This window comes from Anser brachyrhynchus (genome assembly GCF_964034855.1).
Source record: "Anser brachyrhynchus genome assembly, chromosome: 3".
Lineage (NCBI taxonomy): Eukaryota > Metazoa > Chordata > Aves > Anseriformes > Anatidae > Anser > Anser brachyrhynchus.
The window spans coordinates 49,452,956-49,472,541 of NC_137696.1; the positions used below are offsets into that span (position 1 = coordinate 49,452,956).

A 19,586-nucleotide genomic window follows, 5' to 3' on the forward strand; every position below is an offset into this window, starting at 1 on the left:
AGATGCTGAGCACTACTGCAGCAAAAAGTGTTTAGTTTCCAGACCATAAACAAGCTAGAACATATTTCACAGTTCAGAACCTTTGGGTGTTTACATCTTTACACTTGTTGGGTCACAATGCCCTCCCTACATCTGTTTTCTTTGACTTTGTAAGAGCTGGAAGAAAGAATGGGGAATCCCAACTTCACTTCTGGTAGGTTTGGGGGGACAGACCCTCCTTTCCCTCTACCCCAAATCTCCTATTTGCCGGCCAGAATGTAATCTTTCAATGCAATGTCAAAAGAGAGAATCTTCATGTTCTCTGTGACCTGTGGCTAAGGAGAAATCAGGAAAGACTTACCATTCTCTTTGTTTTCAAAATTTCATTTGGTCCTTTTTAAAAAAATGATTCATGAAATATCTAAACTTTGGCTTATTTCTCAGATACCACTGTCTCTCTGAGAAATCATATCACCAGGAACATCCAGCTGTAACTTCTGCAAGGAGAATCCTGGAGGGCCATGTTTGTGCTTTTCCTTGAACTGCTGGATGATCTTTCAGAGCATACAATTGCAGGTTCTGGGATGAAAGGCATCCTGGACATCTGCCACACACTCGAAATCAAAAAGACTTCATAAGATCAGCAAGACACAAAGCAGATGTGGCTAAAGAAATTCAAGCAGAAATCATGGATTGTTTTCAGTTTGATGTAGGATTCAATTTCTTTTGTTTGTTCATCTTAGGCGGAAGTGCAAATAGCAGTTTGTGTTTTCCAGGAAAATGACAAAGCTGGAAGTTTCTGCCTCTTGAAACTCTTCTCCTTCTGATTCTCCTGATTCTCCTTCTACCTTGGGTGATGTGAGGGCATCTGATGGAAGAGGGAACATGCCAAAGACCTTGAGAAGTGCACAAGACTCTTTGTGTGCTACATATTGATTAACAGGTTGGGGCAGTCTGAAGGGGACTATGTTGTTCATATTTGCCTTTTTATTTCATTTGGGATGAATGTTTTTATTCTGTATTCCGAGACTGCTTTGCAACTAAAGAAATTTGAAGATCAAGATGGTTCACAGAGGTTTAGCATCTTCTGTTAACTGTGGTGATGTACTGGTCCCATTTTGCTAATCATCCAAATTCTCCATATTAAGAAATGTTGCCATTTTTTAATTTCCATCTTTTTGCATTTTTAAAATGGGCACAGCACACATCTCTTCTGTACTGCTTAATTCCATTGTAATTGCATACTGCATCTAGAGTTTACTGCAAAATAAATTTAAAATGTTTTATTCTTTATAAATAAAATAGATACTTTAAGAAACAAAATGTTGAGAAGATTCAAACCAGTTGTAAACCTTTCATTTTTCCAGAAAGCTTGTTCAAGGAAGGACAATTTTTATCTGCATATTTCCTAGAGTGAAAACTTCCTTATTGTTTCCACTTGAAACCCGATTTTTACATCTCTGAATTCAAATACCTCCATTATAGTGTAGGCAATTTACTCCAATCATGGAAGTATCATTGTTGGATGACAGTATGGTGGGGCAAGACTCCATGATTGGAAGGTGGAAATTTGGATGCTCAACTGACCTATATTTGAGCTATCCAGATGACTACAGTTTGCATAAATGGGTCAGAAATATTGTGAGAATAAAACTTCATGAAAGATTTATGGTGTTGCTTCTTTCCAGTCAATGTGGAGGGAAAGCCCACTTGAAGGCTACTCAGAACTCCAGGTGGGTGGATCTTGACCAACCCCCAGCTATGCAGTACATTGATTCTCCCTTACAATAATTGGAAGTCCAGGATTTGTATCTGTCTTCTTTTATGCAGGAAAAAAATGCTGCCTGCTAAATACAATATACTTTGTGGGCCTTCAGCTTGGAAACCCCATCAAGTATCAGAGATAATCTCTACTCTCATTGTATACCTGTGTGTGATAAAGGCTGTGAGAACAGGAAAAAAAAATGGAAACTGATCATTCAGCTTGCTTATCTATCCCTGGAACTCTTGCTAGAAAACAAGAATTATTTCTTGTCCAGATTCTGATGCCTAGAGTCTGTTGCTGTGAAGCCTATAGCTATGTGCCATCCCTATTCTCCCCTCTCATCAGCAGAGGCATGCCTGACAGAGCTCTGGCTCTGCATAACCTTCAATAAAAAGAAATTCAATGGAATTTTCTGGTGAAAACTTTGCTCCTCTAGGAAATGCTTCATGAAAGCGGAAGTGGAGCTGACCCCATGGAACAAAAATCCCTGCAGTCAGGAGTTGCCTCTAAATTTGGGAATTATGTATATGGGGCAGACAGATGTGTGTGTCCTTGCTGTGTGACTTCTACCCCATTATTATTACTTTTTTTTTTTTTTTTGAGATTCACAGTAGGAAGGGAAGAAGTATGTTGCAAGTGCAGCAGATGTTGCTGCAGTTGGAGGAGGATTAATACAAACTAAGCAATGAAAGGAAATCCTTAGGACACTGAACAGTGCTTTTACCTGTTCACAGGCTGCATTACTTGCTGTACAGAAACACAGTGACAGCCTCTACTCTTAAGGGAGTTATTTAAAGATTTATTCCACTGAGTCACAAAAGCCACAGACCTCTCAGCCATGGAATGCCTCCAAGGAAGGTATGAAATGGATACAATTGCCCTTGCAGTTCCAACCTCACATAATGAGTCACAGAATCACAGAATAGTTGAGGTTGGCAGAGACCTCTGGAGCCCATCTGGTCCAACCAAAGTAGGTCCACAAAGAGCAGGCTGCCGAGGAATATGTCCAGGCAACTTTTGAAGATCTTCAAGGAGGAGACTCCACAACCTCTCTAGGCAACCTGTGCCAGTGCTCATTCATCTGCGTAGTAACTAAGTTCTTTGTGATGTTAGATGGAACCTCTTGTGCTCCCGTTTGTACCCATTGCCTCTTCTCCTGGTACCGGGCACTACTGAAAAGAGCCTGGCTCCATCCTCTTTGCACTCTCCTTTCAGGTATTGATTGCTAAGGTACATATTTCAGGTACAGATTGATAAGATCTCCCCTGAGCCTCTTCTTTTCCAGGCTGAACAGTCTCAGCTCTCCCAGCCTCTCCTAATAGGAGAGGTGCTCCAGTACCTTAATCATCTCTGTGGGCCTCCTTTGGACTCTTTCCAGCATGTCCATGTCTTTCTTGTACTGGGGGACCTGTAACTGGACACGGTACTCCAGGTGCAGCCTCACCAATGCTAACTAGAGGGGAAGGATCATCTCTCTCAACTCACTGGTGATTCGTTGCCAAAGGCACACAGAAATACATTTTAGACCATTGAGTAACAAGGGCACATTGCTGACTCATGTTCTACTTGTTGTCCACCGGGACAACTGCAGAGCTGCTTTCCAGCTGGGTGTCCCTCACCAGGTACTGGTGCCTGGTTTCTTTTTGTCTCTCCCAACACTTAAAGTACACCAGACAGAGAGCTTAGACCAAGCTTGATGAGTGGCTAAGACCGGTGAGAAATTTTCAGCAGGCAAGTTTTTTAAGCAGAAAAGACAGACACTTTCACAAAACAAATGTTATTAGATCTTTTTGCCCACTCTACCCTCATCTTATACATTTCCAGTTAAAAAGAGGCTGATAACTAAGCAAGTAAGTCATGCACATGGGTATTTTTTAGCATAATGAAATTTACAGCGTAAGAACTAGTGTCAAATATAGTTAAATTTTGGAATTAAGAAGAGGTTCAGCTGATCTTTGTGATCAAACAATTTTCAGCAATTTTGTGGCGGATACATGGTGACCTACTAGCTACAGCTTGGGAACCAGGTGCTCTGTGTCCCAGCAGCCATAAGTCTGATGCATGTAAAACTTAACTGCAGAGATGACAGCCATCCAGTACAGCCTAGCCCTTACTGGTACCCTCTGGAAAGCCTCATCAGTCATCTAAGAGTTGGGGACAAGAGGCATTTACAGATTCTGTAATTCTGTATTGAAGAGGACATTTTTTTTTTTTTTTTAAATCTGGAGGACCAGTAAAATATCCATAATTTGTTTTGTGTTTATTTCGGTGTCTGAGACTTCTAACTTATGTTTACCAAATATCTGGATCAATGCAACAACTGATTTAAGGGGAAAAAAAAGTCATATAAATAGAAACAAAACACAGCAAAACAGCCATGCTGAGAAAATGAACTCGAGAGGAAGGAGACAGCGTTGAGGATTATGGGACACTGGTATGCTCCCTGTGAACCAGATCCAATTCCTGTTATTTTGTACCACTTAAGAGCATGTACGGGAATTGTTTATGGCCAATGGAATGAAACAGAAGGGAAGATAGAGAGTGATCTCCTTTGGCTGGCCTTTTCCAGGGAGTCTGACACACTTATGACTCAGAGGAACAAACACTGGAATCCTTAGCCCAGTCCTTGTTTTGGAGGTTGTGTAACCAACCAGCCACTCAGGTCAGTAAGACACATCAATTTGCTTTGTTTGCTTATATTTCAGTTAATACGTTAATGATTCTGTGCTGTATTTTGGCATTTGTTTGGACCTCCTCATTTTTATTTCTCGCATATTTATTTTTAATTTTAGAAGTTCTGAAAACTGGTTGAACCGAAGAAATTCCCACAAGGCACTATCTGACACCACAGAAGGCTTGAAGGGGGCACCAAAATGCCAGGCCTCTAAAGGCACCGAGTTGAAAGTAAATGAAAAGGAAGGCACAGAAGACAGCTTTTGTTGCATCGGTTTGGGGGCAGAATTCGTATTTCAGGACACTCAGGAAGAAACAGTTCTTTGGGACTCTTTTGGGGAAAACAGAACCTCTGTAGAAATCCTGTTAGAGCTCAACATCCAGTAGCTCTCTTCCTGCAGGTAGCATGCTGTGACCTGGCCCCTGGGGGAATTAAAGCAAATCTTTTCTCAGAAGAATGGGAAATGGATTCTCAGGGAATCCACTTTGATGCTAAAAGCTAGAAATGAGTTTCCTCTGCTTCTCTTGACGTCTGTAACTCCTTGCACGTGTTTCCAGCTTGCTTGAGAGATCCTGCTCCTTTCAGATGAGGAGTGGCCAGAAATGAAGAAGACATTACTTGTTGATGTCCAATAGTTTTATTTTCATTTTTCCTTTATGCTCACTACTGAGACAGATCTGGAATTCTCTCTAACAAGTAATGGAGGGAGATGTTCCCCAGGGAGGAAGATGAGGCTTATAGGTGGAGTAGGAGGCTCCATCCCTTTCCTGCCCTTTGAAGCAGCCTGTGGGACATGTGTGCATAGTCTGTGAGCTCCTGGGCTGACCTAGGGGCTCCTGCTCTGCCTCTCCCACCCCTTCTGACTCCCCAGGGGCTTTGTGTGTCTCCTCCAGCGGTGCCTGGTGCCTGGCTGTGCTGGGCAGGCTCCTAAGGGCAAGGGCTTTCTCTCAGCATGAAGCTCAGTGGGGGTGAGACAAACAATAAAATGAATAGCCATAACTTTAATTTGTAAAAGAAGATTACCAGCACTCCCCCCCACCCCCCCCCCCCGCCCCCCAACCTTCACTGCTAACATAATAAATACACTCATTGTTACTGCCTTTGGGGTTTTCAATGTGTTCTGGCAACAAAGTGCTCTGAGTCATAAGCAGAAACAGATTAATATTAATAGCAAATGTCTATGATGAAGCCATGAGCATTGCCCATCTCTAACAGACACATTCTCAAGATGTGCACAAGTTGGAATTCATCCAAAATAGCTACTGATACTCTGGATTTAGCCTGACTCCTATCTCCATCCAGGAGCACAAGAAGACTATAGTGTTCCCATTGTAAACTTGATCTATAGCTGGTTTTAAATACTTTTGCACTCTGGGAAGGAGGAAAGAAAGACAATTCTGGATCTCACAGTGGCTTAAAGCTTATTTTTTACTTAAGTGATGAATCATCACTGGGTACCTTCCATTTCAACATACTAATAATACCCTATATTAACAATAACCCCTCACATTACTGAAGGTTAATTCTAACGGGCCAACCAGATGCTACATAACATTGCAAAAGTTTTGTCTAAAACTCTCATGTACTTACACAACAAGCACAATTTAAAAAAATATTTAAAAGTAATATGCAAAGCAGTGAAACTGAGAGGAGAGAAAAAAAAAGGTCAATGAATGCCACTTATTAAAATACATTCTGTAAGGTTAAAATCTTGCCAGAGCCAGTGGTATGGCAAAAAAAAGTGCACCCACATTGCCAGAAATGGCTTTCAGTGAAAGATGCCCTTACAAAGGGCATTTCTGAGGCTCGTGGACAGATCCTGTGCTCACACTGTGGTAGAGACGACCAGAATTTCTCACTTCAGCTGTTGCTACATGTGAAGTTTTCCTCCAGTATGAAGCCAACATCAGGCAATCCCTTGGCTCTGCCCCATCACAGAAGGTTCATTTCTGCTGTTGTGCCACACCTCACCAGCCCTTCTGTTGTGCTGCTCGAAGTGTTTGGGGGGTGTCTGTCTGACTATGACCTTTGATGTCCCCCCGCTAAAACCAGTGAGTATTGTGAGGAGATGGGGAGGAAGGAGGCTTGAGAGGTGGTGAGCTGCAGGCTGAGGACAGTTGTCAGTGATGGGGATGGAGTGGGGAATGGAGCTTGAACCATCGTTGCCACTGCAGAAAACCTCCCTCATGTGTCAGCAGTTGCCAGTAGTTCAGGGGAAGTAAACAAAAACACGCAGGACAAAGAAAGACAATGACATGCTGTGACACCACAGCTGCACGTTGCTCTGGAAATCCTTTCTGCCCTGAGCATCAGCCAGTTTGCACCCTGAGCCAACACAGCTGGTTATCCTTTCAGACAGCCCAAGCCCCACCAGGAACGATTGCTCATGGTGTCCAGGGAATGGAGCTTTGCTTCTCCCACACTGGTATCTCCCCCCTCACCTTGCCCTCCTTGTCTCCGCATCCTTCAGTGTAGGTTCTCAGGTGCGAGAGGAGCACTGAGCGTCAGCCAGGAGCCAATCTGCTGAGCCATCATCCTGCTCCCCCCTCTCAGCTTCATGGCCAGATGTACCTGAGCTCTGAACAGGGACTGCTGATGTGTTACACAGAGCAAAAGAATAGTCCCAAATGTGGGATCCTCCTACCTCAGTCAGAAGCTTTGGCAGTTCAGTTGATTTAATTTTGTAGCTGAAAATATTATTAGCAGTAATAAATTTGTCCACCCTTTTGGAAATCCAGCCAGTGAACCTTTATTCCCATTTGTAATGGGACATAAAAGGATGGGGAAAGGCTACAGTCCTAAAAAAAATACTACACCAGAGAGCTGCATAAATTACTACGTAACAGTCATGGGAGAAGAATGTCTGTAGTCATCCACTCTGGGTGTAGTGAGAAATGCCTGCTGAAAGGATTCAAACAGGGATACACATACATGCGCACACAGAGAGGAAAAAAATGGATGTATTGGGGCAGATTCTGAACAGACCAAAACTTAATACCAACATGGAGTTTCCCTTTACACATCACATCTCTGTACAAATGAGATAAAACTTGGTCCTTACTGGGGGAACTCAGAGAAGATAGGTGGAGTAACAAACAGCCAGACCCTTACACAGGCTGTCTGGTGACACTCCCTTCCCAACTGGTTTGAAAAGGCACCCACTGAAGTGTTTTATTGGTTGTTTTGTTTTGTTTTGTTTGTTTGTTTGTTTTGGCATTGTAGTTTTGCCTGGGGTCACTGTTGACAAGTGATCACACTTGTAAGGACAAGAAAGCAGAAGAATGTCCTCTGGAATGGTAGTTTTAAAATGATAATAGGAAAATATTTTAATACATAGCATATATAGAAGTAATAATCACGTTATCCAACTCTACAAGCCAAGAATAAACTTGCACTTAAGAAGCAGACCCTTTCTACGCAGCAGTGGCAGGATCTGTAAAAGCGGAGGTGGTTGTTCCTCTGCAAGGCAAGAGGACACAGGCCTTCCTGCGCCCACCCAAGCATACAAGGTCACAGGCTGCTTGTGGGAGCTTTCTGCATGGGGTCTGCTGGGCTCCTGTGCTGTCTGACAAATCTCTGCCCTGTGGGCAGAGGAGCAGCCTCCACCCCTTCTGCATGTCTCCTCAGCTCATCCATCCTCTCAGGACTGATGTTGGTCTGGGTGATGCACTGGTGGCTGGGAGGGAACAGGATTGCTGATGGACCTTGCAGGTAATCTGTCAAAGATATCACTGCAGCATGTGCTTGTGCCCCATTGACAGATGATGGTGTTTTCAAATGTTTCTTTTCAAATATTTCCTTCCTTCCTTCCTTCCTTCCTTCCTTCCTTCCTTCCTTCCTTCCTTCCTTCCTTCTTTCCTTCCTTCCTTCCTTCCTTCCTATTTTTCTTTTATTTCTTTTCTTTCTCTCTCTCTTTCTCTCTTTCTTTCTCTCTTCCTTCCTTCCTTGAAAGAAGAAAAGAAAGGGGACTGTGAATTTGCAAGATATGTGACAGACTCAGCATTTGGAGGGTGAAGATGGTTTGTTTCTAATGAAAAGTCTTTTGTTAAGACAAACTGTGTGTGTGCCATTGGTCTGATGCCAACTCTATCTTTCCAGCTTCTTGAGACGCTTTCTGAAAAAATGGAATTTTCTTAAAACAAAAGGCCAAAGAAACTGAATGTACTGTTCTGTCAGAAAAAATAAAAGAAAAAAAACAGTGCCTTCCAGGTAAAACATACTTGGACAGTTATGCCTAGATCTGTTGAAAGGAGATATTGTCTTCTTAAGAGGTATTATCCATTTCTCATAATTCTGAGAGAGACTTTACGATAGACTGAAGTGCTCTTTACTGTGCTGGTGGTCAGACCTGTGTGTTGTGTGAAGGTGGGATAGATTGAAGCTGCAGATCTGCTATTGTCAGTGGATGCAGCTGGGGCTCTGAGAACCAGAGCACCAGCTATGCTCATAGGCGAAGTTTGTCGGCCTGAACATGGATGTTTTGCAGTTTGGATGCAAAAGCACTCTTTGGGGACGTGGGGAATGATTGTCACCTGGCTATCAGATAAGTTGGTATGTTTCCTCTTAATAGCAGGGGGAGTCCAGGTGGAAAGCACCAGCATTGGGATGCTCTGTATTCAGAACTGGGAGGTACTAAAAATGGTATTTTTTTGGTTGGCAGCTGTGACGAAGTGGGGACTGTAGTAGCTCCTTCAGATGGACAGTCTCTTCTCTTTGATTAACAGTCTGCACAGATGCAGGAACTACTGATATTTATAAATGAAACTCAGAATTTGCTGAATTGAATCACATCCCAAATCCGTGTGAGCTCTTGTAGAGTTTCAGTCTGTGGACAACACCAGGTGCTCCTGAGAAAGGTGCAAATAGGCTTGTAGACAGGTGAAGGTCAGTTACCCCTAATAGTTCAAAGCTGACTAAAATCTAAATCTTTCAGGTTTTAACTCTTAACTTTTTTAACTCTTACCACCTTGGGCATGGTAATTGCAATTAATCCTTGTTACTCATTTGAATGTCTGATTGGAATGAATAAGAGCAGAACTCTGATAGCTTCTGTCACTAGATGATGTAAAAGAGGCTCTTGGACATGGCTTTCCTGCTTCCAGAGATGTTAGGTTAAATCCCCCCTTACTTCCCTGAGAGTAGGAGTAGCCCTGGATACTCATAGTTGTAAAAATCCTGAAAATGTAAATTTACATGGAAGAAACATGTAAATGCTTATTCCCCAGGAAGGCATGCTGTATAAAATTATATGAGAGCAGGTCTGTCTGTCTGATAAACTGCAGATCTGTGATCCCCTCTGCAACATCAAGTCAGTGGATGTGTACCAATTGTCTAACTGGAGACAACCAACAGTTTTAAAGAGTAAGAAAAATCTGTTCTCTCTTAACATTTCCTTCCTTCCTTGTTTCCTTCCTTCCTTTCTCTTGTGTATGAGAACTTCTCTACAAATTACTAAAGTTAAAGGCAATCTGTGAGCAATATTGAACTGTGGATGAGGGGAAGATCATTTCCTGATCCTAAGAATGAGAAGTGGGAATTCTTCTCCAGTGGAGCACCACAATTGCTGCATTTTCAGAGACCAATGCACCAAACTTTACAATCACAGCTCTGCTCTGTTAGCAGCTAATTATATTGTCTACACTGCCATGTTTTTTCCAGCTGCTGCCTATACAGGTTAACTAATACAGTTTTAGTGGATTACATAAATATATCAGATTTTTTTTTAATCACTTTAAATATTTTTCTGCAAAATACAATGTAATGAAAGTTGGAGGTTTTCCATTTATTTGCCATTGTATAATGTTATTGGAGGAGATGGGGTCATGTGTAAATATCTGGAGGAAAGGACTGATCTGTTGTCTTTGGAAGTTACTAAACAAACTTCTGGGGAAAGAGGGATTTCAGAGCAAGGGAGCAGGGGAGGTACATCCTGGGTCTGACAGCTTGCAAGATGAGCCCAGAGACTAAGACAATTGGGAGATGAGAAGACCAAGTGGTCTCAGAAGGACTGAGTGAGATTTATGGCCATGCAGAAACTCATTGTGTTGTTATGTTAATTTCCTTAGTTTCACAGGATTATTCCTCATACCAGATACAGATACAAATACAGATAAAGACAGATGTAGACATTATACAATCATATTAGGTATAGATAAATAGAGATATAGATAGAGACAAAGGTATAGGGTTTTATGATGTGTTCGTATATAAACCCTCATCCTTAAATGCTGTAGTATGGGCTGCTGTTGCTTAAGGTGCAAGGTTAGCTAGTTTTGATGGTGACGTATTGTCATAAGAAGGATAAGTGGTTCCAAGAATGATCAGGAAATGATCAGAGAAACCCCAGGTCAGTGCTTCCGCTTCTCTGTCCCAAAGGCATAAGCTGTGCCTGTTTCTTCTACAACTCTAAAGAAAGGGCTAGGCTGATAAGGCTGTGTGTTGAATATGGAGAAATTGTAACTCTTTTGTCTTTTTATTGCTACCACAGAGATCCAAAAATTACCCACAGTTATTATACCTGTAAAAGAAGGCTGGGAGTCTAATACAAAGTCTCTGGCATGTGAGACAGACCTTCCTGGGATCTGCTTTTCCATGATCAGACTCTTTCTCAGATAAACTGCTTGAGTACCAGCTGGGTGCTTTTAGCACAGTGGGTGCTGCTCCACAGGCCAGACAGTGCTTGTGCTCAACTTCTGTTTAGCAAAACTCTAAAACAGTACCCCAAAAGCACCAAGAGTGGATGGAAATGACATGATCTTGAACTTTCTGCCTGAGCCCAATCATAACATAATCCCTCAAAACCAGAGAAAGGAATGCTGCTGCCTTTCAGAGGGCTGCTGTGGGCAATGCAATCGCTGGTGCACCCCTGAAGAGAAGTTACAAGGATCCATGCCATGGAGGCTGTTCAGTCAAGCATGCATTCCCTGTGCACTGAAATGGCCCTTCAACAGACTCTGCTGTAGTGATACCACAATGTACATGAAAACTGACAAACGATTTTGTACAAGTGGTTTTATTGTCCCAGGCTGTCATTGCCCTGTTCTTACCATCTAAATGTTTCTTCTTGCACTTTTCCCAATTGCCTCATTTATCTGGGTATTTAAGAAGGGCTAGGTTTCCTTGTGCCCTGTGGGTTTTACCCTAATAAAACACAAACATTAATAACTGCAATAAATAATCGTAAAAATCAATGTGAGGTCTCAACAGGTTGAAAGTTTTGCTTTAAGACAACTTTATTGCATTTAGAATTCATCCACACCATGAAATAAAGTGAACATACTGTTGTGCTGACCAAACTGTGAAGCATGTGTGCTAAAATCAATTCTATTAAATTGTTCTTCACTGAGGTACAAAGTGCTCCCTTCCAGTCCTCACAAAGCAAATGATAGCTCTTTCTTATGTAAGGAGACAAGAAAGCTATTGTCATATCTGAAGCAGGAATAATAACAATTACTTGTTGCTGTAGGAATGTCAAAGAGCTTGCCTGGTTATGTCCATTTGGCGTAAAACACCTTTGTTTATGCCAGGCTCAGAGAAATGACTGAACTCATGTCTTTTGATTGAACATTTTGCACACTTGAGTTTTCCTAGGACAACATAAATTGTCCAGAAGATAGTAACGTGATGCTGAGAAACAATTCAGTATTTAATAAAACTACTGTCTGTCTGAACTTGTTTTCTTTTTAATATAGTCTATGAAATTCTAGCACCAATAGTGTTTTTGTCTGCTAACCTCATCTTTCTGAGACTTTGAGGCATTTGACTCCTTGTGTGACAGGTGATCTTACCAAAACATTTTGTGATTAGTAATGTGCGAGTTGCTTGCTAAACTCCTACTCTGTGATCACCTTTTTTTTTTTTTGGTTTTGTTTTTGAAAATCTACATTTCAGAATATGACAATATCCAGAGGTTCGGCAGCAGGCTTATCTCCACAGCTTTCTTTTCCAATTCTACAGCATGTATTCCATTGGAAAACAACCCCTTACTTCTGTTTTGCATTTGCAAAAATGCTACTTTTCTTAGTGCCAAACACTGGTTTTGTAAATCTTAAAATTGGGGCTTCTTGCCCTTACAGTAGCACTGGAGCCTCATTATGAACACATCTCTGCAGCTTTGCAAGGCTCTTTTCATTGGTGGTACATCAGATCCAATTTCCTCTTTGTCAATTTTGCTCATAATGGGCTTGTTTTGGAGCAGATAATTACATCCCACGTGCTTGTGAAGTCAAGGGATACACCCGGGTTGTAGAACTACACCTGTGTTCCTGCTGGAATTGGTAACTGTTAGTTTAGCACTATTCCCTACTTGGAATAAAGCTTTTAAAGGTTTCCTTGGTGCTGTAGAACTGATCTGGGGTACTCCTTAATGAGGGTTCAGCACCTGTCAAGTATTCATGGGTATTTCCAGAATCCGTGCCATGTAGTTTAAGCTGTCTGACTGGTTACTGGCCCACATCTTCCTAGCAGCTTCACGCTTTTGTAAAACCTCACATTGTTGTTTCTATTTGTGGTTAGTCAGCCCTGAGGACTGTAGCTTGTTCCTGGTAATAGGCAGCAAAATTATGCAGCAGTAGGTTTTGACACTCAATGGTTTCTAACCTTGTTTGTGGGCAGTTTGTTGTGGATAAAGCTTTAGACCGCCACCTGTTTGCAATTCCAATGGCCTCTGAATGTAACTTCGATATTCAGAGGAAGTTGCATCAGTGGCCAGCTCACATTTCTTCCTGGTAAACTGACAAAGTCCTCAAGAAAGGCATTACCTGGGCAGGTTACTACACAACCTTGATTCAGAGATATTTTGGAGTGCTGTCGCCAAGAACATTAAATCCCTAAACTCATTCCTAAATCTGCTAAAAACTCTTACACTGGTTATACATTTTGCCAATAGTTCTTCGGTATCTGCCTGCTCTTGTGACAGTCACAGCTATATGAAATTTCCTTGCAAGGATGAAAAACAGCAAAACTATGCTTTGGGCTAGGAGAAATAGTGGTGAGATTTTAAAGAAAATGCAAAGAAAATATCCTTTCCTTGCTGTGATTTTCTCCTCAGTGGAAGCAGATGTGTGGGTAAAGACTGTATCTTTTAAATTTTCATAAACATGAATTTTACACTGAACATCCCAGTGAAAAGCAGAGAGGCACCTATGTTTTTGATAACAAGGAAAAAAATGTTTTTTAGTTTCAGTGGTCCAAAGCCATTGACACATTAATGTCTAGGAATCGTTGTTATTCCAGACCATCACAAGGAGAGGAGACCTGCCACTTCAGCATGGAAAGAAAGAGATCTAAAAGCCTCTTCAGCATCGTTCCTGCATCATTCCCCCAAACCGAGCATCTAGGCCTTACAGTCCTCCCTGTGCTGCTTCCTTCCCCTGCTTTCTCCACATTCTCTCCCACTGTATGAAGCTTTTGTTTCTTGTGACTCAGCTCCAGTCATTGAGTTTCCTCTTCTCTCGTGTTTATGATTACATAAAAAAGGGATTTTCGTATAAGAAATTTGTATATGGAACATATTGAGCTAGATGCCTCAGATGTGCTGGGTTTGGTTTGGGGGCCAGAGACTTTATAGACAAGTTGAGCTCCTCAGGCAGGAGATGTATCTGGGGTGTTCCAACATTCCCTGTGCTGTCACAAAGAGTCAGTCTGAACTGGACCTAGCATAAAAGGAAGATATTGCAAGCTTTGACTCGTATCCACCTCTGAACATGGACGTTAAACAGCTGTTTTACAAAATAATAATAGTAATATATATTATTATTCTCTTGTTTCTAAACTGGATTGGCAACTGCAAAGAAGTAGCAGCTTGGTGACCCAGTCCAACCTGACCCCTAACTTTCTGGTAAAATGAGCACATGTAACATCTCCATTTTTGGCTAGTTGTGAGTAATGAATACTGGTAGGTTACGAATAAAACCCCTCAATATATTTTGGAGAAAAAAAAGTAGGTATTACGTGGGCAAATACAGTAACAATGCATCTCTTCACAGTTTTAAATAGTGGGAAGAAACCTTTTGCAGGGTAAATTAGTGGGATATTTGGGAACTGCAAGATACCAACTTGGACACTCAGAATGGGCAGCAGGGGAGAAGAACGTGTGAGGAAGCAGTGAATTTCCACTGTTGCATAAACCCAGCTGTCACACTTGAACTCATATGTTGGTGGCGGATTATGTTTTCAAGATGAGGAGTTAAATGTGCCTCTGCATTGCAATGACAAGGTCTACTATCCTTAGGTTTCACACTGTGTTTCAGGCAGTTAGATGCCATGTCAGCTGTTCCAACTTCCAAGCCCTGAGGAGCTCACTGACAGGTCTCTATTGCTCCACAGGAAGAGTTTCTTGGGAATATTAGAGGGAATCTGGGTGAGCTCATCCATTACATATGACCAGTGGTCCTCAGCCTTGTATGAGGTAGGCAGTAAGGGGCAGCTATGTCGACCATGGCCCCCTTAGTGACAACCACAGCCTACCCAAGCATGCCTCTTGGCCATTCAGGACTGATGATCTCATTTCTCCTTTCTGAATTTTGCTCATTTCCTTGGGCCTCAACTCTTCATAGGCAGATCTCCGGAGTGTTTTACTGTGCTAGAATACTTTTCAAATGTCTCTATTTCCCCAAACCAAAATTGTCCAATTATCCTAGGAAGAAAGCCTTTGTAAACATGCCCATCAAGCTGAATTTATCATACAGAGGAATGCTTCTCAAGTATGACGGATACACATACCCTTGGGTAGAATAAACTTCTATATTATTAGCTTGTGTTTCAAATGATGGGGTTAGCATTCATTCCTAGCCACTAAATAATTTGGTTTCCGGAAGCTTCTCTGGAATAGAACACGGTAATTCTAGTAGCTGTATATTATGTAATGTAAATACTGAAAAGCCAGCCATGCAAGATGGAAAATACCCCATGCATTTACTGTGGCTTTTCTCCCTTTCATATTTTTTCCCCTTTTGCTACTTAGAAGTACACCAAGTTCTTACCCTTGCTGAACTGAAAACAGTGAGTGATTGTGGTATTCTTTCAGGTGCTTGGAGATATAGTTAAGGGAGTTAAGGGCTGTAACAGGCTGCTTTCTTCTTCCTCAGTGCAGCCATCACTTCACATTTCTGTCCAAGCAAAATGGAAAATGCAGTATAGACTATTCTGAAATCTTACAAAGATTCCCTCTCCCCTCCCCCCAGTAACTGCAGTTTTATTAAAAGATCAGTTTACATGCAGTTCCATTTATTAGTACTTTGACTCCTAGCCCCATAAAACTTCATGAAAAATTACAGCAGATCAGACCACAGGGACATCTACCTTCTGAAAAAGTAGAGTTGTGCTTGAGCATGTGGAAATTGGTTGGCAACACATGAGAAAGCCAGAAACTGCCATTGTTCAAGCTGATGGCTTTCTTAGAGTATACATGCCCTCCAGCCAGGCTGGTTTTATGGTATAGCCCTGAGTGGTGATTCAGTGTGGGAATTCTTAACAGTGTTATTTATGGCTTCATGTCTCCGCCTTTCTGCAAACCACATTCTTAGATCTCCAGCCCAGCACCCTCAAAGCAAGAAGCACACATTGAGCACCACCTGAGAAAAGGCTTAAGAGACTAGACATGTGTCCCCTGGGCACACTGGGGAAGGGAAGAGAGAGTCCAGCTCTGTGGCATTATGCAGCTGCCTTAGTCATGAGCTCATCTCCTGCCTCGTTTGTTTCTGTTTTGCCTGCAAAATGGCAGGCACCGTCCTCTGCAGAGAGGTCTCTTACAGCAACCTCTTGAGTTCTCTCTATCCCTATCCCCTATCCCTGCAGTTTCCAGTCTTATTCTCTTTCATTAGGTCCTTCTGCTAATTTAATTGGGATCTCCTTCCTCCTGCCTCCCTGAGCAGACACTTGAAACCTGGTCCTCTCACCTTGCTTCTCTGTGTCTCCAGGTCATCTGCTGCTACACCGCTGGTTCCCTTGCTCCATTCTCTTTGCAGCCTCAGATTTGCCTCCCCCAACTGATTCTTTATCCTCTTCCCACATTCCTACCTGAGTCACTTATCTAGCTGTCATTTTCTTAATCCATCCAATGACCATCTCCTACCCACCTGCACACCACCACCAACATAGAAGGCTGCATTCACTCATATCCTACTTCTGCATTTCCAGGTTTTGTTGAAGAGCAGGAGATACCATCTACCCCCATCTAATCTGTTGTAGACTGTGAAGGTACAATCCACTTTCAGCAGAGCTATTCTTGGTATTCTGGAAAACTGTCCTGGAATCAAGACTTTGGCCTCACATTAGGAGGAAAGGGCTCGTCTGGCTGGACTATGAACAAAAACGACTTGGGGTGGTGTTGTTGTCATATGAGAGGAAAAGAAGAGCTTTAGTGAAAAACTGAAAAGCGTTGTCAGAGTGATTGATGTGTCCACGCTCGGCGGGGAAGCTCTGTTAAAATGTGTCTGACTCACTAGATGGCACTGCAGAACAGCTTGGCAGCGGTTTGCGGGTCCTTCGACGGGGAGAAGGCTTGGGGGAGTCTTTGTGTGTGATGGAGCAGCATCATGTTTAATCCACAAAAGGGTCTGCGTGAAGCCTGAGAAGCCTAAATATTCTCTATGTACAGACGGAGCTGTGTCTGGGAGCAGGGCGTGGGCTTGTTTTTCCCCTGCCTGAAATTTGAAAGAAAACATTCGAAAGGGGTTTTCCAACTTGACGACAATCGTGAAACAGGACGAACTGAAGCATCAGGTGTTTGGGGCCAAGAAGGAAAAGGGCTGAGTGTCCTGATAATAGTCCTTGTATTCTGGCTGCAGGAAATTTTACATGGATTTTTACAAACCCTTATTAGATACCCTGTAATTTCTGATTCTCTTCTCCTGTTGGAGGGCTCCAAGGATTTCCCCAGATTTTCATCATGAAGCTATGGATAAAATTACACTGGAAGACTGAGAGCTGGAGAGAATACATATGGGCAGACTGAAATGGAGCCATTAAATAGGAAAGAGCTATCCTCTGGGGTTTAAAGGAATCACAAAGTACTTTCCCCGCCAAAAAAACAACTGGGGTTTACAGCATCTGTGGGGGCCCTGAACAGGTGAGAAAACCATCAAAACAACCCACACTCCAAATGGGGGAATAACAGAGACCATGGAAAGAGCGCAAATATTATTATTATTTTTCATCTTTATCCTTGTTTTATTTACAGACCAAGGCATCAGCATCAGCCACCTCCTTGGTCATCTGATCCTGTTCTGTGGGTCTGCTGGGGAGCTGCAGAGCAGCTACACAGCACTGCACTACAAGAATACCTCCTGCTTCCATTGGCAGGGCCACACTTTTGCTCTCTCACTGTGAACCCTCTGCCATTCTCAGTTATAAACATACACAGCAATGTAATAAAGCAACTCCTATTTAAGGGTGATTTGGTGGAGTTCATTTCATGGCTTAACAACGTGAGATGACCTGTATCAATGGACCCCGTGAGCCTGGCTGGTTTCAAGAGATGGTTTCATTAGCAAGAGAAACCAGGTGAAGTTTGCCAGGGAATGAAGCACTTTCCATGTCCTGTGTTTTTGTGCTGCTCCAGATTCCTCACATAGCAGCTCTGCTTAGGGACCCTCTCAGATGTCCTGTCTAGCAGACAGTGCCCTGGAGGAAGGAAGACAGTAAATCAACTTTGCCTCTTGCTACAGTAAAGCTAACAGCAGCTTTTTGCAGAAAGGACAGCTGGTTTACTATGCAGTCAATAAGGTTGTTTCCCTTCAATTCCCTTCAATTCAATTAAAGCACCAGGAGCTAGACTCTTCATATGGTCTTCAGGTGCTGCAAAGCCTTTTCCCACATACTGTGTGCATGTTACTGGGAAGCATACCTGGCTTGGGGAGCGTGTGCTGGTTTCCCAAGCCTTGTTCGCATCTATGTAGGCACTGTGGCTCTATCTTCAGGGAAAGGCTCCTTCTTCCTCCTCTGCCTCTGGTTTTGCAGCTGAATGCAGAGAGAAGTCTTGCTGTTGGGCTGTTGTTTGTTGGCCACTGACAAGTACTGTCTGAGCTGTGTGTGGTCGGTGTGCTGCCGTGGGAACCCGAGGGCAGAAGGGAGCAGTACCAGGCATGTGCTGCTCTGCTGTAGATCCATGCTTTCTGACCTCCAGTCCCAAACATGCAAATGTCCTCTCTTTCCCTGGGTTAAGTTTCTCAAAAAATATGTCCAAAAAACCTCGAGCTTCAAATAAACCCATTTGGTTTTGCTTTATTGGCCTTTCGTCTTTTGGAATTTAAATATTAACTACATAAATTCTTGAGCTTTTCTCTGCAGCTATAGAGGTGAGAAGCTTTGTGGGAAGGGAAAATTCATACCATCCCTGTCTGAAATAAAACACTAACATTCATGAAGTGCAAGAATAGTTCCCTGACTCAGAATAAAAGTCTAAGAGTTGGTAAAGTTGCTTTCTTGTTAGAAGCAAGAACAGCATGTGGCTGTTTTCTCTGGGGAGCAATGAAGTTGCCCTGTGCTTCCTGGTGCCCACCAAGCTCAGAGTAAGCATGTTGGCACCCAAAGCTGTGTGAATTGTCCAATGCTATCACATGGCTACATGTCATGTCTGCATCAGATGGTTTGTTGTAGGAGCAAAGATGCTGACCCAGCCTACCCTGGCCAGAGAGTAGGTGCCAGAGATAAGGAACAATTGCAAGAGATTCTCAGATTGATGTGGGTAGGGCTGCTCTGGAGTTTTCTTTTTGTTGGTGATGAAACTCATCAACATAAACCAAACTATAAGCTAATTTATGAGCTTTACATTTTATTTCCCCAGGACCCATAAATTTTCCAATATTACTTGTTTTAATGTCACCCCTACAAAATAATAGCATGTTTTGGAGGGATTACATCTTGACTTCACTTTGAGGGAGAAACCAGTCTAGCAGTGCTCTTATTTTAACTGTTACAGCTAGTATTATTTGTACTGTGTATTACTATTCCTGCAGAAAGGCAATCAGCGCACAGATAAATCCCCTACTTCAGGCGCCTGAGCTAGAGCACTGCTGCCCAATTCCCAAAGCATGGCTCTGTCTTATTGAAAATATTGCTGCTTCAGATACATGCTTATGATTACTGGATGAATAAATTCCATTGCAAAACTAGCAACACTGCAGTATCTTCTCAAATACTGAACAGCAATTGTGCATTAAGAACGTA

General features: G+C 42.5%; 1 long non-coding RNA gene across 1 annotated transcript; it reads left to right on the plus strand.

The window, feature by feature from the left end:
• The first annotated feature begins 9,450 nt into the window (after window positions 1-9,450).
• Window positions 9,451-18,872, plus strand: LOC308192757. The gene is made up of 3 exons (XR_013949118.1): window positions 9,451-9,779; window positions 16,557-17,487; window positions 17,599-18,872. It is a non-coding gene; the product is annotated as an uncharacterized lncRNA (long non-coding RNA).
• The last annotated feature ends 714 nt before the right edge of the window (window positions 18,873-19,586 follow it).